We start from the raw sequence: 27,334 nt of genomic DNA, 5'->3' as shown, positions 1-27,334 counted from the left end.
GAACAGTGTAGGATTTCATTTTAAGGTTCTTAGCTTATTTGGGCAAGGATCAGAAATAATGCAACATATCCTTCCAAACTTTAAGAAGGGCATTAATTAATGGAATTACATGCAAAATAAAATGCCTTGCATTCTCACTGATGTTATTTTTCTTTGGCAGGTGTTCTTCTCATTCACATTTTGTTTTCCCTGTCGGGTTTCATCATTTTCCCCATGTGAAAGAATATTTTTTTAAATGAATATTTTTATAATTACACCTCTTCTAAATAAATTTTCTAATTATTCAATTAGCACTTTCTTATGTCTTAAAAAAAAAAAAAAAAAAAAAGAAAAAACAAACTGCAAATTTATGTTGAATGATTAAATGGTATGCAGAAGACAGTAAAAATATTAAATTTCACACTGGCTTGCTTTTATACTGAGTAACTCTAAATTACACAGGGGCGGATATAGGAAAATGCCAGATAATACGAAATATAGCAATCCAGTTCCTTTTAAATAACTTTAAATTGATATGAAGTACTGATGGTGACTTTTTCTCTGAGAACAAATATAACCACCTCAACGTTGTGTTTTTTTTTGTTGTTGTTGTTGTTGTTGTTTTGTTTTTTACAAAGTAGTTTTAAAAAATATTTTAATTAATGAAGTATCTGCCTGTAGACAAGCATGGGTGTACAAGCTACTTCATCATAAAAAATCCAGATTTCTTCCTCAGCTCAGTTTAGAAAAGTCTTACTTCAACTCTTTGCTTTGGAAAATCATGAGATGACAATATGATCTATGTAGAAATGCTAGAAGCAAATGGATTTGATTTTCACTTTATTTGTTAACTATTTTATTTAGGCTGTATCCATTGTTAATTAATGCATATTCCATTAAAAACAACAACAACAACAAAATCAGTTATTTTTGTAATATTGTCTCCTATTGGATATTTCCAGAAGAAACACTTCCTATTGCAGATGGGCAGAGTAAACACTACAGAAACCATCAAGTTAAAAAGAGAATTTGAGGAATAAATACTGCTCTTCTACTAACTCCGTAAAGAAATGACTTTATTTAAATAACAATAGACCTATTCCTACATAAACCCAGGCTTTATACATTTTTACAAAGTTAAATATCACAATTAGGCATAAACACCACAGCCCGTTATGCAATCTGCAGTAATGTGGTAGCCTGCTTACTATTCAGACATGTATGCCGTCTGGAAAACCACTGAAGTACACTGCAGCACTGCCAGGTAAGAGAAAAATACGGGATTGGTGGCATGGGTACTCTTTGTATCTATCACAAGTCCCATCTGTTTTCCATACCATGTATTTATTATCTAATTTTAATATAGTACTATCAGCTCTAACAGAAGTAGGTCAACAGAGCTGACACAATTTGATGTGGTAGCCCTGCTGAAATATATTTCTGACACACTCTAAACTCATACAAGTTTTTAATAAAGCTTACTAGTTTGGAAAGAAATTTTGCTTCAAAAAGACTATTAGAATAAAAGTTTAGACAGATGTTTAGTGTAGTGTATTTTCATTATATGTATCAGTTGCATGCTAATAATAACCTCAAAAATGAAACTTAAAAACAATTGTCTGTTTCTTTGTAATAGAGATGGTGTTACTTGAAAAATGATATAATGAGTTAAATAACAAAGATATTTGAAAAGGTTCTAGACTGGATTTTGCACATTCCTTTGAATTGTAGCTACAAGCTAAATCTAATGCTTTTTTTTTTTTTTTTTTTTTTTTTTTTTTTTTTTTTTTCAGAAATGGAAATTGATCTTATCTTGCTGTTTTAAATTAAGTCAGAAAAAGTAAAGTCCAGTAAGTCCAGTAAGTAATATCTGCTGGGAGAAAAAAAGGAGAGAAGAGGGTGATGGGGGGAGGAGGGTAGGGAGAGGGAGAAAGAAAGGAAGGGAAAAGGAAGGAGGGAAGGAAGGAAGGAAGGAAGGAAGGAAGGAAGGAAGGAAGGAAGGAAGGAAGGAAGGAAGGAAGGAAGGCAGGGAGGGAGGGAGGGAGGGAGGAAGGAAGGGAGGGAGGGAGGGAGGAAGGAAGGAAGGAAGGAAGGAAGGAAGGAAGGAAGGAAGGAAGGAAGGAAGGAAGGCAGGGAGGGAGGGAGGGAGGGAGGGAGGAAGGGAGGGAGAGAGGAAAAGAAAAAGGATCACTTAGGATTTCCTCTTCACCATTCACAATGATCTAGGAGATCTACACATGCACCTGATGCTCATTTAGCATTCCCCAAGATATGGGAATCCTCCTGCCACCTGGCTTTCACAAATAAACCACTTTTACAAAGCTCATGCAAGACCTCAGATTTGGCAGTTATGTCTTCTGAGTCACCCCACAGCACTGGGAACATTTGCTCATAAGTTCTGCGCCTCATCTCAAGAGTATTGAGCTGCATTGAACTGCAAATCCACTATATGAAATAATGTTGTTTTTTTTGGTTTGTTTGTTTGTTTGTTTTTGTTTGTTTTTTTTTCTTTTCTGTTTTTAGATTCATCAATCTTTCTGTTGTCAGATGTTAACTTTTCAGTAACCATCAATCCTGGCTCATGATGAACATGCCTTTATGAGTATCCTGGAACTGTCAGGAAAGGCTCAAAAATGTAGATTTGTTTTTTGAAGACAGGAAGCATTATTAGTTTATTCTGTCATGGAATATAAGTGTATCATGTCCTTGCTTTATGAATTTCAAGGCAAAGTAAATATGCTCAGCGTTGCATTAAAGGGCAGTACAGCTTCTAGTTTATCAGGGATGAATACTGCCACACAAAGAATGGACAAAAGTGGTAGACTGCAGATTGCTGTTGGATCACATGAAATCAACTCCTTCTTTTTTACTCCTGGTTAAATCCAGCTATACCCAGGGTTACCAATTACAGAAGATTTCCTAAACAGATTATAAATTGCACAGGGAATAATGGAAGAAGGCAGGTGTCAAAAGTGACATAGCTAAGCAGAAGAACAGGTAAATGGAAAAGGAGAAAATAAAGAAATAAGGAATAAGAAAAAAAGGATGTGTCATACATCTATTATTGCTACTTAGGAGACTGATATGGACATAAAATGTCGCAGATTTTCAATAATTTTTACTAATAAGAAAACACTGGGATGTGAAATGTTGAGATTGAATTTGCAAAAAAAGTAACTAAAATTTCTGAAATCTTACACTTTAATCTCCTTGAATTTTATTTTGTTTTATTTAGTTTAATTTTATTTTTTTTTCTTTAATAAACGACTTCTTCCCATCATATCTGCTTCTATAGATGACTTAGAAATATTATTCAGCCTCTTCTATGGGAAGAATTATGGTAGTTCAAGTCCAAGCTGCACTCCAGATTTGGCTTGCATGATTCAAAGGATGTCAGTGCTTATTGTAGCCAGAAATTGGATGTAAACAGCACGCAAAAGACTTTAATCAAGATATTTCAGTTCCTTTAAACATGCATACAGATTTTCAGTACTGGCACAGCATCAGAGTTTGAATTCCAAGCTAGTTTCCCAGTTCCAGGTTTCTTAGGTCTTTCAGAGCTGGCTGAAGGGAATCTAGGATCAGAGAAACCTATGTTTGTCTGATCACAGATACTGATCCTACTTATCTAGAGGCTGTATTCAAAGAAGTACATGCCACGACTGTCTTATTTAGCTAAAGAAAGATGATAAACATGAAATGTGTCATTTCAAGTATTGTCACGACTTGTTTTTTTCCCCTATCTTTGTCTTGCTGTAAAAAGCTAAAATACCAGAGAGCATCACAATTGAATCACATTTTTTGTTGCACTTTGCAATCACCAGGCTGTCAAATTCAGTCTAAAAAGAGGAGGATAGTGTGTCATAACTAGATTCTTTATGGAATATTTTAGCAATTTATAAACTTTCAAATAACTTCAGAAGATTTTCATAGGCTATACCTGTGGAGCAACAGGAATATACTGAACTAGTAACTACAAGTAATTGCATACTTTCAGACAGAAATAATGTCTACTGGTCTCTGATGTATAAAAATGCTCAATGTTTGTTTAAATTTAACCCTGCAGTCAGGCCTGCAGATGTCAAGGGGAACATTTGCATGCATAAAGCTAGAATGCTGCTAGATTAGCTAGTTGATTCAGCATTTAGTGCTGATACTCCACTAAGATTCATAGCCTGCAAACAATACATGGCTTACTGCGTAATTTCAGGCTCGATAAAGTATGGCCTCTATGCAGGTCTTTAAAAAAATCAAAAATATTCCTGGATCAAGTATCTTCTCATAGGTATAATAACTGTCTCTTCAAGAAACACCAGCATTCAAGATGACTGAAAGATGTCAACACAGCTGGCATGTGATAAACATCTGTTCTCTGAGCATCTATCAACATCTTGCAATGATCTGCCCTCCATGCACTTGCAAGAAAACCTGCATAATAAATATATTATGATCCAGCTGCAGAGCATATCATATATGTTCTTGAAAGAGTATAGAACCTTCCACTAGACAGCAGAAACACTACATTTAAAATTTGTTCCCCCTTGTCTTTTAGGCACAGGAAATGCACCAAAGTCTCTGTCCATCCCAGGCAGTATCCTTCAGGTTTCAAACAAGCAAAGAAGTTTATACCGGCTGTTGTAAGATTTCTTCAGGGAATCAGACTGGCCTTCCTGTCTGAAGCCTTAGTTTGTCTGAATTTAATTTAAATGAAAAAGAGCATTGCTGTAGAGGATTCTCTGAAACCATGTTTTCTTCCAATTTATGTGCAGGTGACAGTTTAGCAGTTAATATTAAGAAGGTCAAATCACTGATTTTAAAGGGAATGCACATATAACGTTTAATTTGTCTAGCTTGCTTTGCAATAACACATGCAACATGAACATAGAAATGTTTTTTCTTGCATTTTTTTTTCCTTCTGCTTTTTGTCATTTAAGCCTCCATGAGATCTCAATCCTACTGCTGACCCTTTCTTCAATCCTTCACTTTTTGTTTCATCATTACAAGTTTCCTGTGATAACGGTTTCCCATTCTTTCCTCTGCTACTTGGGCTGTTTCCGTGTTCTGTGGAGTTAACCCCCATTTGAATCTAACAGATGAGGTATAACTCATCTTTCCTTCAAAACCTCAAATCTGCTGGAGAGTGGGATGCTCACTTCCACCCAGGAAGATACACTTCTTTTGGACTGTTACAAACCAAGTCCTTTTATTATTAGGTTTATTCCATGTGATGTAAGAATATATGAGTATCATATGGACAGGGAGCTTGCCAGATTTCCAGTGCTGCTGCACCACAGCTTTCTCCTGCAACTAGGGAATAGAAACTGTTGAGTATTTACAGCTCCCCAGCTTTTCTGCCACATGAGGGACAGGAAACACTGGAGCTGGTGCTGCCTTCTGCTATGACAAGTTTCTGTAGGATGCAAGCTAAATGGATGGGGTACTCCTGTTAGTGATCACAACTTCCATGTATTCCTCACAGAGATATAATTTGAACTCTTCTACTACATTATTTAAGTCTCTTTATCTCATTACTCTTCCTTGTAGGTCAATTGGTTGCCCTGTTAGCAACACGCATTGCCAAGCAAATCTGCCTTACAAAGCCAAACAGAACTCAGACTCCTTTCTACCAATCAGGGACAAAGAAAACCAAAATTAGCAGCATTAATTTTAAAGATATTTTCAAGCTCAAAGACAGACACTTTTTGCTTGGAACAATAAAAGATCTTTCTTTCTTTCTCCTGACCTGCTAGTAATGAATAGTACAAGAAAGTAAGCCTTACCGTTGCTTTATGAAAAGACATATTATATTAGGAATCCTTTCTTTGTCTGTTGCATATGATCACAACATTGTCTGCTGAAAAAGGCAGAAATTGTTTCTGCAGACTTTCCATGGGAATTTGTCTTCTGCTAATATGAGTGTGAGATTGGTAAACTGCTGCCAGCACCTAACAATTTACTGACAAGTGCCTATTAGTTTGCATCCCATAGCACTGAGTGTGAAATCACAAAATGAAGTTGTTGCTAGTGTAGGATGGAAATATGAGGTATGAAAACATGCCAGTTTTGGGAAGACTGTTAATTTCAATGTTAAAAAATATGATTGATTTTCATTAATTACATTGTATGCAGAAAGTCTGTTTCCCCTCAATCCCTTCCCCCCTCCCCTCCCCCCCCCAAGTCTGCAATCGTCTTTCTAAGCATAAAACAGTTTTATTTTATACAGGATGGATTTCCTCCATGTTTTCATAAATGAGCTGTCTGTGGCATTCAGAGGTTCAGAAAGAGAAAGAATTCCTCAGCCTTTTACCAAGTTCACCTTCCTGTATCTTATGCATGGGCATGTCAGACATTTAGTACCTAAGCAATTGATTCCCATATAAAATCAAGCTTAGCTCACAACAAATTTTCAGATGACCAATTTTTCTTCCTTCTGTAAATACCGTAATCAGATGGACTAAAAACAAAAACACTGTGTGAAAAATAAATTTGTATTTCACAATAGTTCAAAAAAAAAAAAAAAAACCGTTTCTACAGTCTAACTCAATGAATCAATACTGAAAAACACATTTGTCTCAAATACAAATGCAAAAATAATATCAAACATTTGAGTGGTAGGACTACATTATCCTGCATTAAGCTAAACCTTATCACTGGTACAACTTCCTACAGATTTAAAAAAGTCTAAATGACTTATCAAAAGCCTGCATTAGTTTCAGTCTCCAAATATCAATGTACCTTAAAAATGCAATTCAATTTTTGGGAACAAAGAACAGTAATGGTAAGATGAAAAACTGAATTTTTAGTTGTATTTTATTAAAGTTAAAGCTTTATAACCTTTTCAAAAGGGTGTCCCAACTTGTCTTCATAACAGTTTACTACACGTATTCAGTCTTATACAGTATTATATGGAACGGGGGGAAACTTCATACCTGAGAAAGAATATTTATAGGTCTTGCTTTTGTTATGGGGTATGCCAGGAGTTCATTAGTAATACAAATACATAGCAAAATGAAAATTTTTCATTTTATAGATTCCTGACCCTACAAATTCTTCAAGCAGTGTCTAAAGCTCTTCAGAAACTTCTCAGCCTGCAGCACACTGGAAACTACAGAACATCCAAGATTAAATATGAAGATACAAATCATGAAATAATGAATAAAAACACAAGTAACTAGAAAATACAGAAAAAGTTTGTGGATAAAATACTGACCTTACTTAGTTTAATAAGAGCTTAGCTTTTGGTTTCCAATGTGGAAATTGACACTCCTCAGAGCTATGCGTGATACTCAAAATGAAACAGAGCACAGAAAGCTGTGGAAAGACCTACCCTGAAAGTTAGAAACTGACAGGGATTAGGAAAATCATAGAATCATAGAATATCCTGAGTTGGAAGGGACCCTTAAGGATCATCAAGTCCAACTCTTGACACCGCACAGGTCTACCCAAAAGTTCAGACCATGTGCCTAAGTTCACAGTCCAATCTCTTCTTAAATTCAGACAGGCTCGGTGCAGTGACCACTTCCGTGGGGAGCCTGTTCCAGTGTGCAACCACCCTCTCTGTGAAGAACCCCCTCCTGACGTCCAGCCTAAATTTCCCCTGCCTCAGCTTAACCCCGTTCCCGCGGGTCCTGTCACTAGTGTTAATGGAAAAAAGGTCTCCTGCCTCTCGACACCCCCTTCCGAGGAAGTTGTAGACTGTGGTAGAATCATAGAATGTGGTAGAAAATGTCTGTGGTAGAATCATAGAATATCCAAGTTGAAAGAGACCCACAAGGATCATAGAGTCACAGAATCACACAGAATCACAGAATTTCTAGGTTGGAAGAGACCTCAAGATCATTGAGTCCAACCTCTACCTAACGCTAACAATACCCACTAAACCATATACCTAAGCTCTACATCTAAACGTCTTTTGAAGACTTCCAGGGATGGTGACTCCACCACTTCCCTGGGCAGCCTGTTCCAATGCCTCACAACCCTTTCAGTGAAGAAGTTCTTCCTAACATCTAACCTAAAACTCCCCTGGCTCAACTTAAGCCCATTCCCCCTCGTCCTGTCACCAGGCATGTGGGAGAACAAAACAACCCCCACCTTGCTACAGCCTCCCCTGAGGTACCTATAGAGAGTGATAAGGTCGCCCCTGAGCCTCCTCTTCTCCAGGCTGAACAAGCCCAGCTCCCTCAGCCACTCCTCGTAGGACTTGTTCTCCAGGCCCCTCACCAGCTTCGTCGCCCTTCTCTGGACCCGCTCAAGCACCTCCATGTCTTTCTTGTAGCGAGGGGCCCAAAACTGAACACAGTACTCGAGGTGCGGCCTCACCAGAGCCGAGTACAGGGGGACGATCACCTCCCTAGCCCTGCTGGTCACACTGTTCCTGATACAAGCCAGGATGCTGTTGGCCTTCTTGGCCACCTGAGCACACTGCTGGCTCATATTCAGCCGACTATCCACCATCACTCCCAGGTCCTTCTCCGCCTGGCAGCTCTCCAACCACTCCTCTCCCAGCCTGTAGCTCTGCTTGGGGTTATTGCGCCCCAGGTGCAGGACCCAGCACTTGGCCTTGTTGAACTTCATGCAGTTGACCTCAGCCCATCGGTGCAGCCTATCCAGATCCTCCTGCAGAGCTTTCCTACCCTCGAGCAGATCGACACACGCACCTAGCTTGGTGTCATCTGCAAACTTACTGAGGGTGCACTCAACGCCCTCGTCCAGATCATTGATGAAGATATTAAAGAGGACCGGCCCCAGCACCGAGCCCTGGGGGACTCCACTAGTGACTGGTCTCCAACTGGACTTGGCTCCATTCACCACAACTCTTTGGGCCCGGCTATCCAGCCAGTTTCTAACCCAATGAAGCGTGCGCCAGTCCAAGCCAAGAGCAGCCAATTTCTTGAGGAGAATGCTGTGGGAAACAGTGTCAAAAGCCTTGCTGAAGTCAAGGTAGACCACATCCACAGCCTTTCCCTCATCCACCCAGCGCGCCACTTTGTCATAGGAGTCCAACTCCTGTGTCCCCAGTGGACCACCCAAAAAGAAAAGAAAAGAACAAAAATTTAAATAAATCATGTGCATATGCCTGAGAGTGCTGTCCAAGTGCCTTCTGAACTCCAGCAGGCTCAGTGCCATGATCGCTGCCCTGGGGAGCCTGCCCCAGTGCCAGACCACCCTCTGGGTGCAGAACCTTTCCCTAACCCGCAGCCTGACCCTCCCCTGTCCCAGCTCCATGCCATCCCGGGTCCTGTTGCTGTCCCCAGAGAGCAGAGCTCAGCGCCTGCCCCTCCACTCCCCTCCTGAGGGAGCTGCAGGCCGCCATGAGGCCTCCCCTCAGCCTGCTCTGCTCTGGGCTGAACAAACCAAAGAAAGTCAGCAGCTCCTCATATGTGTTCCTTTCTAGACCCTTTACCATCTTTGTTGCCCTCCTCTGGACACTCTCTGACAGTTTTATATCTTATACTGTGGCACTCGAAACTGCACACAGTACTCAAGGTGAGGCTGCACCAGTGCCTAGCCCTTCCCTCTACTGGCTAGCAATGCTGTGTCTGATGCACCCTAGGGCATGCTTGGCCCTCATGGCCACAAAGGCACACTGCTGGCTCATGTTCAGCTTGCTGTCAATCAAAACCCCCAGATCTTTTTTTGTGGGGCCATTCTCCAGAATCCTATCCCCCAGCCAGTACATATAAACAGGGTTGCCCCTTCCCAGGTGCAGAATCTGTCACTTGCTTTTGTTCAACTTCACATTGTTAGTGATTGCCTAGCTCTAATTTGTCCAGATCTCTCTGCAAGGCCTCACAGCCCTCCACAGAGTCAATAGGTCCACCTAATTTGATATTGTCTGCAAACTTGCTCAAAAAACCTTCAAGTCCTTCATTCAAATCAGTCAGGAAAACACTAAAGGGGACTGGTCCTAAAATTGAGCCCCCACTAAGTGACAGGTCACCAGCCTGATGTAACCCCATTGACAAGAATCCTCTGGGCCCAGCCTGTCAAACAATTGTTCACCCATCATATTATGCTTTTATCTAACTATTTTGGTCATTTTGTCTAGAAGGGTACCGTGAGAGACACTACCAAAAGCTTTACTGAAATCCAGAAAGACTACATCGACTGGCTTCTTTTGGTCAACAAACTGGTGATCTTGTAGAAGGAAATTAAGTTTGTTACACATTTTGGAATTACCTGTATGATGGGCTTGCTTGCATTTTTTTTTTTATTTCAGTTAAAGCTTTGAAGCATCTTTCATGCCAAAAACTTCTTATCTCTAACTCCCCCCCCCCTCCCCCCCCAATTTCATAGAATAATTAAGGCTGTAAAAGACCTCCAAGATCCAACCATCACCCTACTACCAATATCACCCACTAAACCATGTCCCTAAGCACCACATCAAACCTTTCCTTAAACACCTCCAGGGACAGTGACTCCACCACCTCCCCAGAAAAACCTGTTCAAATGCCTGACTGCTCTTGCCGAGAAGAAATGTCTCCTAATTTCCAACCTGAATTTCACATGACATTTCTAAATGTTTCTAAATTAATTGTAATTTTTCCTCAGGTCAGATTCAGAAGTGTATCTAACACTTCCCTCTTCAATCTAACTGATCAAATGACCTTTACTTTCACAAGATATGCTTTTACAGATTGTTCTAAACTTCTGAAATTAGTCCGGTTTATATAGGAAAACAGGAAGAGGCAAGAAGTGCTTTGAGAAGAATTAAGATAAGAGAAATATGTTTTGGTGAGAATTAAGGGTGGGCTGGTATGGGGGGCACTGTTGTGGGGGTATACTACAGGTCACCAGATCGGGAGGAGGAGCCCGATGAGGCCTACAAGCAGCTGGTAGTAGCCTCATGATCACGGGCGCTGGTTCTTATGGGGGACTTCGATTTTCTGGACATCTGTTGGGTAAGAAACTCGGCCAGGCATGCGCTGTCCAAACAGTTCCCACAATGCACTGAAGACAATTTTCTGACACAGGTGGTGGAGGAGCCAACGAGGCGGGGGTGCTCTTGGATCTTGTCCTTACCAACAGGGATGGGCTTGTTAGGGATGTGAAGGTTGGGGGCAGCTTGGAATGTAGCGACCATGAGATAGTGGAGTTCAAGATGGAACTTGGTGGAAGAAGTAAGACTAAAAGCTGACACGCCAAAAGGCTGTGCTGCCATTCAGTGAGACCTGGACAGGCTGGAGAGATGAGCAGGAAGAAACCAAATGACGTTTAATAAGTGTAGAGTTCTGCACCTGGGAAGGAACAACCACGTGTGTCAACACAAGCTGGGGGACGACCTGCTAGAGAGGAGCTCTGAGGAGAAGGGCCTGGGAGTCCTGGTGGATGGCAGATTGACCATGAGCTACCAGTGTGCCCTGGTGCCCTGGTGCCCTGGTGGCCAAGAGGGCCAATGGGATCCTGGTGTGCATTAAAAGGAGCATGGTTGGTAGGTCAAGAGAGGTGATCCTCCCCCTCTACTCTGCCCTGGACAGGCCTCACCTGGAGTACTGTGTCCAGTTCTGGGCTCCCTGGTACAAAAAAGACAGGGATCTCCTGGAAAGTCCAGTGGAGGGCCACAGAGATGATATGGGGCCCGGAGCATCTTATGAGGAAAGGCTGAGAGACCTGAGTCTGTTCAGCCTGAAGAAAAGAAGACTGAGAGGGGATCTCATCAATGTGTGTAAATACCTGAGGTGAGGGAGACAGAGGGATTTGGCCAACCTCTTCTCAGTGGTTTATGGGGATAGGGCAAGGGGCAATGGCTGCAAATTAGAAAACAGGAAGTTTCTCACTGACATGCGAAAGAACTTCTTCACGGTGAAGGTGATGGAGCATTGGAACAGGCTGCCCAGGGAGGTTGTGGAGTCTCCTTCTCTGGAGATACTTAAGGCCTATCTGGACGCCTACTTGGGCAGCCTGCTCTAAGGAACCTGCTTTGGCAGGGGTGTTGGACCTGATGATCTTTCTAGGTCTCTTCCAACCCCTTCAATTCTGTCATTCTGTGATTCTGTGAAATGTTGAGCACTAAAATCCATGTGGTTTTTGTTTGTTTGTTTGTTTGCTTGTTTTTGTGTGTGTGTATAGACAAACATTTCAAGATAGTATTTTTAGTGTTCTCTATTGTTATGTATTCATTATATGAAATATCACAGGATCTGAAGTAAAAACAAACAAACAAAATAAATATAAACATAAGTTTTCAGTTATATTTCATCTGTTTGCAAAAACATCCTTCTGTTAGTGTTCACTAGTACCAAGATGATATAAAAAAGCTTCTAAGTAACCATTAAGTTCAAAGCTTCTATTTAATAGCATGCAAAAAAAAATCCAAAAAATAAATTACTCAATTAACTCTGACTTACCTAATATACATACACCATAATACTGCCCTAAGAAATATTTGATATTTGAAAAGAAGGTATAATGGTATAATCTACTATTATACTGTAATTTTTAACCTAATTAGCTCATCTTAATTACCTTTTCTACTGTTTTCTTGTTTTGTAGCAAACACCAAGAAAGACTATATCCATACTGAGAGGAGTACCACATAAATGGACAGGGAAATACGATCCTACCCGTGAATCATTCCACATACAAATTATTGGCTAGAATAAGGATATTACTTGCTTGTAACTGTGACCTGATCTGCAATGTTTGAAAGTTGTTACTGCTCAATACCTGTGACTGAATTATCTGATATAGTTTATAATCCATATTCCATGGACTATGGTTCATTCATGTTACAAACAATAACTACATACCTTGAGAAGAGTGCATTCAAGGAATGCAAGGAAAACACACAGAAAAAAATAAATATTTCTTCATTATGATTAGATGCAGAAAGAAATATTACATTAATTTAGACCCCAAAAATATATTTTGTTTTGGATTACTCCCATTAAAAAAAAAAAAAAAAAAAAAGAGAGAGAGAGAGCGAGCAGAAGACTTAACTTTTTAGGCTACGTAGTTAATATTTTTCAAAGTAAGACTGACCTACCACATCACACGATTCTATAGGCTGTTATGTGTCAATTACTAATAACAGACAGTGCTGACAGCACTTCTCGTTATTTTTAGATGAACCAGACTTGCTCTTAATTGAATGACTCCTCAGTGATGAACAAAACCACCTTTTCTTTTTTTTTTAAGTATTCCTTTTGTTTAAGACATTTTGTGGTTCAGGGGAGATAAATATGGCAGAGCGGTTGAGCATGCATCAGGAGTATGCTGACACAAAATAAGGAATACTTAAATATTTATATGTTGAATGGCAGATATTTCATATTCTCTGCATTCTAGCTTTCTTCATAGAAGGACATAAGCAAAAAGAATTATTTACCCTTCAACCCCTTAATATTCCTACCATCAGCCAGTTTCATCATATCTTTAAAGCAGCCTAAAATATATGCTTTAAATTAAATATATTTATAAATATTATATTTCATGGAGCTTTTAATTTTTACTAAGGATGGTAAATCTCAAAATATGTTTTTTGATTCAGATACATCAAAAGATATACAACCAGTTGTGCAGAAACAAAACTTATGAGGAAAACAACAGCGGTATGGAATCTGGAGCCATAAGGTACTCAATCCATGACAGGAGAGCAGAGATGAGATGTGCAATGAATGGCAGTGAAATTTTTTTTCATAAACAAATGCCTTATGCATGGTACTATGTATGACTGAGATATGGACTGAAATTTAAATTACATGTTCAATACATGAAGAGATTACAAGTAGAAAATAAAGATATGCATACATGTTAAAACCTCCTTTGGTCTATATCAATACAGTTCTATTTATCTCCTTGAAGTAATGGTAATTAAAACAGCTGATGATAGTGAAGAGGACTACAAAACTCTTATACGATTACAATGCACGATGTTGCTGTTTTTCCTTTTCCACATGAATAGAACGTGTATATTCCCAAAACTAACTGAACAGTAATGGTTTCACAAGTGGAATTCAGAGAAAAGTCCATGTGAAAATAAAATACATCTGACCTGAACCCTCCAGTTAAAGTTGTCATTTGCAAACAGGCTCATCTAACAAATTTATATTGTGCTTCCAAAGGGGGGAAAAAAAAAGATCCTGATTTCAGCATAGAGCAATCTATGTCCTCAGTATTTGCAGCTAAATTAACAGGTCATTTTCAAAGGCTTTGTTTGAAAATATATACAGAGTTCATATTTTGTGGAAGCTTAAAGTTCTGGTAGTGTTTGGTTATTCCCTACTTACCCACATGAAAGAATGCACAAGTAAGTGGAGCGCTACATGATACATGAGGCAATGATTTATTTCTCAGTCTAGGTTCTGCAAATCCAACAGAGAAAAATGAAGCCACTATAAAATACACTTAAAATTTTATTATATTCTAACAAAGTATATACATATTACATTAATAGTGTACCTCACACATGTGGTGAAATATTTATGAATTTTTAAAGTTGCAGTTTCTCTTTACTTAGACAAATATATAAACAAATACTTTCTACAGAAAAAAAAAAAAAAGTGTTAGCTAAGGCTCTGAGAAGTTGGAACAGGCTACTTTCAGTGTCTAAATTTCAAACTAACCTATACCAAATTCCGTGATTTTGAAAATGTTTTCCAAGATTTCACTGATTATATTTTTTAATTAATTCAAAGATTAGGGATAGGGATTGAAGATAAGGGAAGACCCTGTTTTGGTCTGATCTCCAGAAAACACAAACCTGATGCATACATCCTTCCTTCTCTGGAAGCATGCTCACACAAGAACAAGTAAAAGTCAGATCATGCTCTCTGGAATTAGCATAACCAAACCAACACTGAAATCAGTGCCAGCTTCTTTAATGACTTTGATGTCAGCCAAAGGGGCCTTGCAGAGCGGTTTAATCACAATTTCCACCTGTGGATGGTCAGAGTGTGTTTGGACTTTTTGTAAATTCACCCTTTCAGCCTCAATTTACCACCTTTCTAGATGCCCTCAGATGAAAGGAGTCAAATCCTTCACCTTCCCTTATGCTTGGTCTTCATTCTTCATTTTGGGTCAAAATAAGGACAGAAAAGTCACTCACCAATCATCATGACAGGCAAAACAGGTTTGGCATAGGGACATTAATGTACTTTATTACCTATTGATAACAGAGCAATTAAAACTATAAGCAAAGAAAAAACAGCTTCCCCTCCTGCTCTTCTTCTCCCTCAGCAGCATGGAATGGGGAATGGGAGTTTTAGTCAGCCTATAACACTTTGTCTCTGCTGCTCCTTCATGGTCACTCTCTGCCTCTGCTCCTGCATGGGCTCTTCTCCACGGGCTGCAGCTCCGGCCCGGGGCCTGCTCCTGCAGGGGCTCTCCATGGGCCACAGCCTCCTCCAGGCCACATCTACCTGCTCCACCGGGGGCTCCTCCACCCATGGGGGGGCTGCAGCGTGGAGATCTGCTCCATGTGGGACCCATGGGCTGCAGGGGGACAGCCTGCTCCACCAGGGGCCTCTCCCTGCACAGGCCACAGGGGAACTGCTGCTGTGTGCCTGCAGCACCTCCTGCCCTCCTGCTGCACTGCCCGTGGGGGCTGCAGGGCTGGCTCTCACCCCTCTCTCCCAGCTGCTGTTCCCCAAGTCTACTTTCCCTTCCTTAACTCTGCCCACCCAGCATCGCTTATGGCTCGGCTCTGGCCAGTGGCGGGTCCCTTTTTCAAGTAGCTGGAGCTGGTTCTGCCCTGACATGGGGCAGCTGCTGGGCTCTGCTCACAAGGGCCTTCCCTGCAGCTTTCCCAGTATCAAAACTTTGCCGTGTAAAGCTAATACAGGCTGTTATGCAGACAACATGGAAATACATTGCTCTATGTCTATCTATTCTATTTTGGGTAACAAAACAAAGTTTCCTAACGGAAGAGTGGAGTCTATAAGTTGTCTCTTGCTATATTTCATGAGAAGTATCTGAAGAGCTATAGCCAAAAACAAAACTCCTTGTTTACAATTCGGTGATGTGCCTGGTATGGTTTTCATGGTTCAGTAGGATACAAATAAGTACTGTGTCAGAAAAAAAAAAAAAAAAAAAAGCAACAACAAAAACAAACAAACAAACAAAAAACAGTCCATGAAGTAAAAGGCAATACTTAAAGCCCACAGTCATTCAGGTACTATTGTGGAAGTCTGATGCCTCACCTGCACCTCCCTCTTTCTGTACATGGTATTAGAAAACAAAGAAATGGACTGTCTCCACTAGACAGCTGTCCATCATTAAAATTATCCGCAAAAGAAATGAGCATTATCTGTAGGTCTCCTCAAGAAGAGACCAAAAGTGAGATCTATCAATTTTATTCTACTTCATCAACATTGACTTCACCAGGAACTTGTAATCTGAACCTTTAAATTTTTGCACCTACCACAAAAATACATTTTTAAATGTATTTTTGAATTACTATAAGGCAGGTTTGCCTAACTGGTTTCTGCTTCTATCAAAATCTGATGAAACTAATACCTCTGTACCCATCATAGTTAAAAACCAGTCCAGTCTCTGTCTTCATCTTTTATCTCAGTTCCCACAGTTCAGTGGCCAAGTTAGACATGCTCCATTTTATTATCTTCCAGAGGACTAAAACCCCTGTGGTCTCAGGTTTGTTTACAAGACTGAGGAATTTGGATCACTTCCCGTTGGTGTATTGCCAAGAACTAGGGTTGTCTGACAGACCAAAAATGGTAGCAGGCATTCAAGGAAGTTTTTCAGACTCACTGAAGGCAGTAAGTTACCTTGTCGGAAGGCAATAAACAAGGGAAGATGTGGTGAAAGCAACTTAATAGAATCATAGAATCAGAATATCCTGAGTTGGAACCTCTTTCTGATGTCCAGCCTAAACTTTCCCTGCCTCAGCTTAACACCATTCCCACGGGTCCTATCACTGGTGATTACGGATGATAGGTCACCTGCCTCTCCACTCCCCCTCGTGAGGAAGTTGTAGACTGCGATGAGGTCCCCCCACAGCCTCCTCTTCTCCAGGCTGAACAGGCCCAGTGCCCTCAGCTGCTCCTCATACGTATTACCCTCTAGGCCCTTCACCATCTTCGCCACCCTCCTCTGGACACTCTCCAACAGTTTAATGTCCTTTTTGTACTGTGGTGCACAGAACTGCACACAGTATTTGAGGTGAGGCTGCAGCAGTGCAGAGTAGAGCAGGACAATCACCTCCCTCAACCGACTAGCGATGCCGTGCTTGATGAACCCCAGGATATGGTTGGCCTTCCTGATAGATAATATAAATAATGCCCTTCCTCATAGAAGGGCAACCACAACAGAGAAAGGCAATTATCATTTGCCTGTTTCATAACAAGATTGTTTTCCATTGACCTCTCCGTTACCATTTCAGCAGGTACTTACCTTGTCTGGTGTTTGCTCCCTGTTAAAGGTCTGTGCCAGTCTCTTGCCATTTCATCCAAATTTAGCTATGAACAATTGGGAAAACACTGGTTTCTTCACCTATTATGCCTTCAGATTAATTAGTATCCTTTTATTTTTTATTTATATATTTATTTTTTGGTGCCATCTAGATTACATTTTTGCTCTTTTTTGCTCACTTTGCAAGTGTCTCTATACCATTGTCTCATTTGTTTTGTTCTCAGTGGTATTCGAAATTTCATCTCAGGCAGGTAACATTATATAAATGCAATTAAATTAAATTAAACTTTTGCTTCACAGTTCCTAAGGCCATTCATCCATTTCCTACAATAATTAAATCAAACCATTTAAATAAGATTATGCATGAAAGAGAAAAGCTGAAATGGAAAGTAGTATGCCAGGATAACTATTTATTATATTTGCATATAAACCACAACTACCAACTCCAATATAAATGTGCAACTTCAGGAAGACCAAACTTACAAAATATCCATCCTTCGGTAATAGGCAAGTCCTTGTTCATGCAGTGCACACAGAATTATTTGGCGCTAACACTAAATAATGGTGCAAACCATGTGTGTTCATTCATGTACCTTTGGAATGAAGAACTAAAATATTTGCACTACTCCTTTAAGAAGAAAAAGTTCGGCAAAGCACTAGATTTACACTTGTCAGGAAGACTTCCATCACTGTTACCTAATTTCATGCCATTCATTTGTATTTGACTATGGAAACAAAATAATTATTATAAATCTAGTTAATGTTCCACTGGCATACTTGAGAAAACTTGCAAATTTCAGGCATGCTGGTGTAGCAGAATCAGCTGAACAGTTCTGCTATTCACCATAAATTCCATGAATTTTATAAACCTGTGCAAAAATCAATCAAATGCTTACATTAAAGCATTGCTCAAAATACCAAATGATCAAAACAGTGTGGCAATTTGGAAAGAAGGGGAAATCACAGAACTGCTACAGAATTAATGACTGGCATTTTTAGAGCAAAAAATAACTAATCAAAAAATTCTAAAATACCAGTGAAAGACTTTTTATGAATCATAACTGGGAATTTTATTCATATTTAAAAACAGTCAGCAGCAAAAGGAAAAAATAAAATAATTCATCAAAATCACCCTTTTTTGGGTAACATTTTCTTCAACAAGAATGAACATTACTAAAAGCAGCATTTTAAATAACAGTACCAATTATTATTATGGTCTCATTTGTTATGAAAAATGAGACTTTCACCACCATGAATGTTTTAATAAAACCTTTGAGTTCCTGTAGTGAACTAGTAGTAAACTGACTAGATAAGAAATCCTGAAGTCCCATATTGTTCATAGACAAAAATGATACTTTAGGGTATTCATATATGGATAAAAATACAGACAGTCCTTAAATACACTGAGGTTCGGAAACACAGACAGTCCTTCACTAATTCCCTGGGCAAATGGAATATAACAGTTTGGGATTAAGGTACTTGATATCTACCAGAGCTGAATACTCTAGTAGATATCAGAATAGTGACCTCAAACTTTTGGTGGAGGTACACAATGAAAGTCCTCCTCTGCTCTGAGGACAAAACAAAACCCAAAGAAGTTATGTCCCTGGAGATATTTTTTTTTTTTTTTTTTTTTTCCCCCAAGAACTATTGTCACAATAGAGGCAGAAAAATTGATAGTGAGGAAAATCTGCCAGGGTACTACAAGCAGAGACAGCTGAAGAAGTTGGGGAACAGACTGCAAGGGGTTACATTGCAATATGTATTCACTCTTCATAAAACACATCAGGAAAGATCACAAACTGAACCCAGCTGAATGCACCTGGCTGAAGCCTGGAAACAAAAAGAGCCCTCCAGGGTCAGTGGGGACTTTCAAAACTGACTTCAGCAGCTTTTCATTGAGGCCATGGTAAAAAAGCCTTAACACTAACTCTCAAAGTCTAGTGGGTCACCTGCAGTTTCACCACTGGCGTTAACTGTTGAAGGTACTAGTTCCAGAACTTTTCTCTGGTGAAGACTATGTAGTCCCAGAATATTCACTGAGCACTGAGAGCAAAATATACTTAAAACTAATCCAAATTAATTTTATGTGAATTCTGATGACTATCCTGATTTCTTATGCCAAATTATGTCCAAGAAAGTATTTTTAAGTAAAACAGTAAAACAAACAAACAAAACCAAACAAAACAAAAAAACTATTTATAGTAAACTATTCATAATTATGCCAGTCATCTCATACTGACCATATGCTGTAACTATACATTAACTGTCCCTTTTTTTTTAGCATACAGAAAAAGGAACACATCAATTTAGAAACTTAGGTATTGCAACCTCTACTATCATTGTGCAAGAGTGACGCCTATAATCTTTTCCAGCTCATGTTAACCATGATTTCATGACTCAGTCCACACACAATAATTGAACTCACATACACTGTCACTGCAACTGTACAACTAATGAAGAAAGAGTTGAGTGCTTACAGAGCTTAAGTCTATCCTTATTTTGACTGCATTTATGTCCCATGTATCATGGATACATAAGAGAAAAATGCTATGAGGAGATATACTCTAATCTTATTAATTGAACTTTTAAGACACAGGGATACTGGTATTTCAGTTCAATTCAGATTTTAATTTCTGCAAAAGAACACTGAAGAAAACACGATTTAGCTTGACTGCATCTACCATTTATAAGGTGAATGTCCTTCAGATCAATCATGCTTTCACTGACAAGAACATCTAGAGTTCTAAAACATATTTCTTCTGTTCTAAAATGTTCTAAAAACATTTTCTTCTGTGTTTAAAGCAGACCAAATATTAGTAAAGAAAACAAAACAAAACAAAACAAAAAACACCATGAGTTGAACTTCAAACAACTAATTAATTCAGTCAGAAAGGCTGCTCATAAGATGACACTTTAGCTGCACATCCCCTACTTTCAACATTATAATTATTATTATTTAAAAATGATACCTCCAAAGAATGAAAGACATCTCAGAGTGAGAGCTGATGGACAAGCTGGGATAAGCATTCAAAAAGAGAGTCATAATCAGAACACAAAACAAAAAACAAAGAGGCTTTTTTACTTTTGACCTAACTCAAATACTCATTTCCTACAGAAATATCATTAAGGCAGTATATGGTAAAAGTATTAATCAAATGGCAAAGAAACATTGCAAGAAAAACTAAGAGAATCTGTGAGAAATGGCTTCATCAACAAATGTGGCACCCATTCCTGCACTCATAAAAATATAAGAAGAGAAGAGTCACAATACTGTCAGAAGGATTTGCTTCCTCCCATAGCATTTTAAGCCCCACTACCAGCTGTCTCTTGCAATTACCAAAGTTGCACTGCAATATGTTATAATAAAAAAAGAATGCAGTGGGTATAGCCTTGATAAGGCAAGAGGATTCATCTGGAACACTCTTTTCACAGGGGAGAAGAAGAGAACGTATAAATGAGAAGAGAGCTTAAGGCCCTGAGGTTTATTAATAGCATTAGTACCAGCAAGGGAAATCCAAGCATTTAAGTTTTGAGGCAAGATTTTTTAACTGAGAGGTCTAATTTTAGATCTAGGATCCTCCTAAGTGCCCCTGTTTGAAAAGTTAATTGCTGTTTATTGACCCTTCCTAATGTCTGAAAAAGGAGCTAGTCAAAATGCCAGAGGAGAACTATACCTGTGATTAACAACAACTATCATACTGTCTAGTCTACCACTTCAGATAACCCATGGAGAGGACAAAATATATCCCATTTTTTTTATAATTTGGAAAAAAAATCTTGATTTCTGTGAGGCACTTAGACAACATGAAATCAATCTGTATGGTCTACAAGGTTTTGGTCAAAGTACTTGCAATGAATTTTGTAAGAAATTGCAACAGATGTATGAAACATTCTGGCTCAGTTTTGCTATCCATTCTGTGCCATTTGAGATGTGAGACTTAAAGGCCATGATACTTCCTGCAGTTTCAGAGAGGACACAGACTCAACAATGTATAGATATTTTCTTTATAGAAAGAAAAGGCAAGACTGTGTAACTACTGTCTTCTCATCTATGCAGATGTTATAAGTAGTGCTAATTAGAAACTGCTGTTGTCTTTTTTTTTTTTTTGACTTTTTAAGGAAAAAAAATACTTTACAATATTTTTATTAAGATTATCTTGTTCCTCGTGTGTGATGGAGAAGACAAAAACTGCTACTTCCTTTACCTGACTTCCATATCAGTCTGTTATCTTCTGTCAACATCTAACTAGAACAATTTTTAATCAGTGCTAGGACACTGATTAAACCAAATGTCATAATATTTTATCCTAGGCACTCAAAAAAGCCTCTGTATTTCTGAAGGAACAATAGGATTCAGGCTATTTCCAAATCAGTATTTCTTAAACATTCATAATGCCAAAAAGTTGATGTTACTTTCTTCCTTTCTTTTCTTGTTTATGCTGATTAGTTATGCAACAGCTTTCATCTTCAGCTTATACCAAAAAACCATACTGAGCACGGGCAGCCCAATAGCTGCAGCATGATAAAATTTATGCCGGTCCCCAAGTGGTTCCATCATATAAGTTTGCACAATTTCATTGCTTGACTTGGCAAATGAAGCAACTCTGGAGCTCTTATGCTTTGCCATGAAACAGACTCCAGTTTCAGGAAGTCCTGTGCTCAGGTGTGCAAGAGCTTATCATTTGGCAGACTTTTTTTTTCACCTAAAGAATACAAGCAAAAAACATGCTTTTCCTTGGTCAACCTTTTGAACATGCTCGCCGCTTCTCCAAAAGAAATTCATGGAAACTAAAGAGAAAACAAAATTTCTCAACATTAATACAACATCAGCCTTGTGAAATCAAGTTCCTCACATCTTTAACCTCCTGAATATCAGTACACAGGTGATTAAAAAGATGTAAAACACTTTTCAACCACTGTAGCAAACCAAGATTTTTCTTAACTCTGTAGCAAAGATGACTGTGTCAAAAGACTCATTGGTTAATTCCATTTCCATTACTTATTTCCAAACTTTTCTCTGTCTAGAAAAGGCACAATTACGGAAGAGTTGAGTTACCCGTGCATCAGATGTTCCAAGTGTCAATCACTATCAGCATTATGGCTCAGGTAGAAGCATTTGTTTCCAGAACTACAATTCAGTACAAAGGCAAAAGAGAAAATGCAGTAAATAATAATAATGGTGAGATTACACAGAACTTCCTCAAATTTCAGTGCTGTTGAGTTATACCAGCAATGAAATAAGACAAAGAAGATAAAAAAGGCACAAAACCCCTGTGAAACTACAGAATTTTTGCAGCTAAGTATTAAAGCTTTAGTATGCCAAGGTATACAATTGGATTTCATTTTGAGACTGCAGCAAATATTTAATATGTGTCAGTCCTTCAATATTTTACTGCTATACAAATACATTCTTTTAAACAGAACTAAAACACATTCAGTAGAGTGCAGAAATGATATACAAAGCCATAAGTGTATCTCTTCAGAACTTCAGAATATTTTCATTGAAATTTTACATCCAATTGGTGTTGCCTTGCTATGAAATAGCAAGCCAAACCATCATGAAAGACAAGGCAGAAAAACTTCAAAAAAAAATTCAAGTATTTAATTTGAAGTAGCTAACATAAATGCTAAGAGGAAAAACCCTCCCTGGGGTTGTTCTTTTTTTCCCCCTCTACAGTGATTTAATGAATTCTAATAAAATTATATGCTGGTGAAAAACCCTCAAAGGATTTCAACCATTTACTTCAGATACAATTCTAACTTTGGATTTGAAATTCATAATAATGCATAATTAGAAGCAAAGTGCTTTTGTTTTGCTTGATGCATTTCACACAATCAATGGGCAGAGAAGAAAATGGACTCTGATCAGCTTCCTAAAAGACACATCGTCACCCTAGAGAGCAGCTGGTCCTTCACAAAAGCAAATATGCATGCATCCATGAATGTAGGTTATGTGTGTATGTGTTTTACACATCTGTAGATTCAGTGGTATATTATTTCCAGTGAATATTCTGATTTTATTAATTCTGTTTGTTTCCTCTCTGTGAAGTTTATTGATGGAAAATTATGCTGGATCTTAGTAGGCTGCAGATACATTTTTAATCTGACAACAGCTGCACAGCCTTAAAAGGATAAATTTACATACTGAAATGAACTAAAAGAGATAGAAGGAATATATTTCACATTACTGGAAATGTCTGTTGTACATCTTACTATCTGTATTTATTGCCTCTTGTGACACATTAGCCATAATTATTACACATTATCTGCCTAGTCCTGCATTAACTAAATGAATTCCTTTGCTTTTAGGTGCAAAGTATTTGTAATTTTCATTATGATACGGTCCATTAGAAAGGAAAGAGTGTCTGGCGAGAGAGTGAACTAAATTTGAAAACAAAGTTATGTGACTAGACGAAAAATGAAAGTTTACTTGGAATGTCCCTGAAAGAAGAAGTGTTTTTAAGACTATCTTGAGCCAAGACCCATGGAGGTAGGGAAGGAAGATCAGTGGACAGTCAGTAGTGAAAGCTGAAGGAGAAGAGCTCACTGCTTCTTGTGTTAATGCAGTTATTGCAGGAATGCTAAAAGCTGACCCAGGTAACCTGCCAAATACCTCTCTGCTACCTGTCAGAAGCACAGAGATGGACAGCAGTATAAAATACTTCAGGACTCCAGCACTTAGTGAAAATGTTCCTCACATTCTGCATCTTGCCTCTATCTGCATCTTCTCAGACTGCCCTTGGAGCAGAAAGTGCTTAATTAATTTAGCAGGAGTATCCTGCAGTGTAAGTCCGAAGCCCAAGATGATGTGAGGGCATCTGAGAATGTATTCTTTCCTTCTTGTAGGATTATCTTGAGCACACAGAGATCTGGGTTTTCCCATATGCTGAGACGACTCTCTCTCCTCTTTATTCACTCTTATTTTCATTTATGCAATAGCAATGTAATTTCAAAGACTTTCACTCTGCTTATTCATACAGATGGCCAAGTCATGTTTCTTGTTCTTTCTCTGAGGTTAGTCCTATAGCAGTAGACTGTAGTACCAATGCAATAGAAATAAAGCACTCAGACCTTCCTCCCCCCCCCCCCCCCTTTTTTTTTTTTTTTCCAAGGAGTGGTCAAGGACTAGGACAAAAATATTTTTGCTTTTAGTAGCATGTCCAGGGCTGGCAGAATACCAGAATACGTTTTAACACAACAGAAACAAACAAACAAACAAACAAACAAACAAAACTGCTACTCCTTGCAGCTGTTAAAGCCAAGAGAACCTCACAGAAATTTGTTTAATTCCTCATTAAACAAACACCAAATTTAGCTCTTAAAAGCGCTGCACCCAAGCCACCTCTTTTCTCTGTCCTGGAGTGGACACTGCCAAATTTCTCCATTTCCTTTTTTGATTACACTTAGCTTAGTCAAACGTATTATGATGGCAGAGATGTAATATTGCTATAATATTTTTAATGCAAAATTGCCATAAAACTTCAACTTATGAAGGTAATACTGTACGTAGAAACAGCAAGATGGAGTTGTTTATCAGCAAGATGGAAAAATAATTATTTCCTGTCTGCAAATATATTACAAATTGAGAAGTGCTTTGTGTCTCTTCCAAAAAGAAGATATCAGCTCTAGTACCAACTCACGTGGCAGAAAACTGAAAAGTTACTTTAATTGAAATGCTTTAATGTGTAGGACTATTGAATAATAATCTCAATCTACTGATAAATTAAGGACATTAAATTATGAAATGCAAACTTAAATCCTCACTGTTGTTAGCAATTGCCTTCAATATTACCATCTTGCAACCCAGGAGCTAATTTATACATTAGTGCTGGCAATAAAACTTTTTTTTTTTTTTTTTTTTCTTTTTTTTTTGTCAGGTAGAATGAAAGGGATCAAGATTGTGGACAGTTTTCATATTACAGCTTCATTTTGCTTTGTACCATTTCTACATTGTATTTTATTTTATTGTAGAAATGGTTGCTGGAGGCATAGATTTTGATTAATAACAACTCAGCTAAGCATTCTCTTTGAAAAGAATTAACTATCTAGGCAGGGTACAACAAAGCATATTTCAACAAGATTATTTTACATGGCAAATTACAGAGGACCATAATTACTGATTTTGAACAGTGTTTTTCAGGATTTCCTCTAGGTAAGGAACAATCTGTTGGGAAAGTTGTTGTAGCATAAATTTATGAACTGATAAGCATACTACTCTGAAAGTACAGTAAATCACTCTTAAATTTGGCTCATCGACAATGCAACATATGTCTAAGGTCTTAAACTTAAAAATGGTTTTTAATATAAAGGAATATAAAGGTTTCAGGGCTTTTTTTTTTTGTGTGTGTGTGTGTGTGTGTGTGTTAGTATTAAAAAGTCATTGAAGCATACAGGAATTTGACTTGCATGTAGTAGGTGTAAGACAAAAATAAAACATAATCAATAATAAACTGCATGTTACAGAATAGATACATATATACCCTGGAAATTAAATCCAAAAATGAGATTGTGGACCTTAAGCTACTGCTTCATAGGTCAAGACATGCTTCTTTCCCCTGTATTTAATAGTTAATTTGCAAAGTGAATCTTACCTCGAGCTGCTGCTATTTTATTATGAAGCACACTCTTGGCAATAAAGATACCAGAATAGACAGTAAAAAGGTTTTGCAATTTCACATAATAGAAACTTTCCCACTTAGAAAATTTGCACTAGAAAAGAGGATAGAGTAGTTAATCTTTGGACACTTAGTTTCCTTAACGGGACTTTCTGTTCTTCGGACATCACATGGCTTGTCTGAACATAATTAAATCCTAGAATAATAGAATAATAGAATCATAGAATATCCCCAGTTGGAAGGGACCCATAAGGATCATCAAGTCCAACTCCTGGCACTTCACAGGTCTGCCCAAAAGTTTAGACCATGTGACTAAGTGCACAGTCCAATCACTTCTTAAATTCAGACAGGCTTGGTGAAGTGACTACTTCACTGCGGAGCCTGTTCCAGTGTGCAACCACCCTCTCGGTGAAGAACCTCTTCCTGATGTCCAGCCTAAACTTCCCCTGCCTCAGCTTAACACCATTCCCACGGGTCCTATCACTGGTGATTACGGACGATAGGTCACCTGCCTTTCCACTCCCCCTCGTGAGGAAGTTGTAGACTGCGATGAGGTCCCCCCACAGCCTCCTCTTCTCCAGGCTGAACAGGCCCAGTGCCCTCAGCTGCTCCTCATACGTATTACCCTCTAGGCCCTTCACCATCTTCGCCACCCTCCTCTGGACACTCTCCAACAGTTTAATGTCCTTTTTGTACTGTGGTGCACAGAACTGCACACAGTATTTGAGGTGAGGCTGCAGCAGTGCAGAGTAGAGCAGGACAATCACCTCCCTCAACCGACTAGCGATGCCGTGCTTGATGAACCCCAGGATATGGTTGGCCTTCCTGGCTGCCAGGGCATACTGCTGGCTCATATTCAACTTGCTGTCAACCACAACCCCCAGATCCCTCCCTGTGGAGTTTCTCTCCAGTGTCTCATCGCCCAGTCTGTATGCAAAGCCAGGGTTTCCCTCTGCAGGACCCAGCACTTGCTATTGTTAAACTTCATGTTGTTGGTGATTGCCCAGCTCTCCAAACTGTCCACGTCTCCCTGCAAGGCATTTCCACCCTCACCCGAGTCCACAACTCCTCCAAGTCTGGTGTCATTGGCAAATTTGCTCAGAACTCCTTCTAGTCCTACATCCAAATCATTTATAAAAACATTGAAGAGACTGGCCCTAAAATGGAGCCTTGAGAGACCCCACTAGTGACCATCCACAAGCCAGATGTGGCCCCATTTACCACAACCCTTTGAGCCTTGCCTGTCAGCCAATTGCTCACCCATTGTATGATGTTTTTGTTAAGTTGTGTGCTGGATGTTTTGTTCAGTAGGATCCTATGGGAAACTGTGCCAAAAGCCTTGCTGAAGTCCAAAAAGGTCACATCAGCTG

The 27,334-nt window shown here is 38.9% G+C and overlaps 1 protein-coding gene across 4 annotated transcripts in view; it reads right to left on the bottom strand.

The window, feature by feature from the left end:
* The window catches only part of LINGO2 (leucine rich repeat and Ig domain containing 2), a 558,918-nt gene that overhangs the window by 219,648 nt on the left and 311,936 nt on the right, over positions 1-27,334 (bottom strand). The window lies entirely within an intron of this gene.

The sequence above is a fragment of the Aythya fuligula genome, chromosome Z (assembly GCF_009819795.1).
Source record: "Aythya fuligula isolate bAytFul2 chromosome Z, bAytFul2.pri, whole genome shotgun sequence".
NCBI classification, from domain to species: Eukaryota; Metazoa; Chordata; class Aves; order Anseriformes; family Anatidae; genus Aythya; species Aythya fuligula.
The sequence above is the reverse complement of the archived record's forward strand: the minus strand, read 5'-3'. Positions and strand labels throughout refer to the sequence as shown.